Below are 413 nucleotides of genomic sequence, written 5' to 3' on the forward strand. Positions count from 1 at the left end.
GACAAGGTGGCATCTATACTAATAAAAGGGTAATATGCTAATTAGACTGAACATCTTCCAGACAACCTTCCAGACATCCTTCCGGACAAAGCCATGTTGGCAGGGCTGAGGCACAGGTGGTTAGAGGTGATCAGGCAGGGAAGGGAGAGCAGTTAGGAGGATTAGGCCAGCAGTGGATAGCAGTTAGGGGGATCAGGCCAGCAGGTGAGAGAAGTTAGGGGGATCAGGCCAGCAGTTAGGTGAGCGGTTAGGAGCCAGCAATCCCAAGGGGTCCCGGGTTGGAGAGGGTGCAGGCCGGGCTGAGGGACACCCCTCCCATGCATGAATTTCGTGCACTGGGTCTCTAGTATTAACAAAACTAGAGGCCCGGTGCACAAAAATTTGTGCACTCGGGGGGCGGGGGGGGGGGGGGT

This window comes from Myotis brandtii, unplaced genomic scaffold, assembly GCF_000412655.1.
Source record: "Myotis brandtii unplaced genomic scaffold, ASM41265v1 scaffold497, whole genome shotgun sequence".
Taxonomy (NCBI): Eukaryota; Metazoa; Chordata; class Mammalia; order Chiroptera; family Vespertilionidae; genus Myotis; species Myotis brandtii.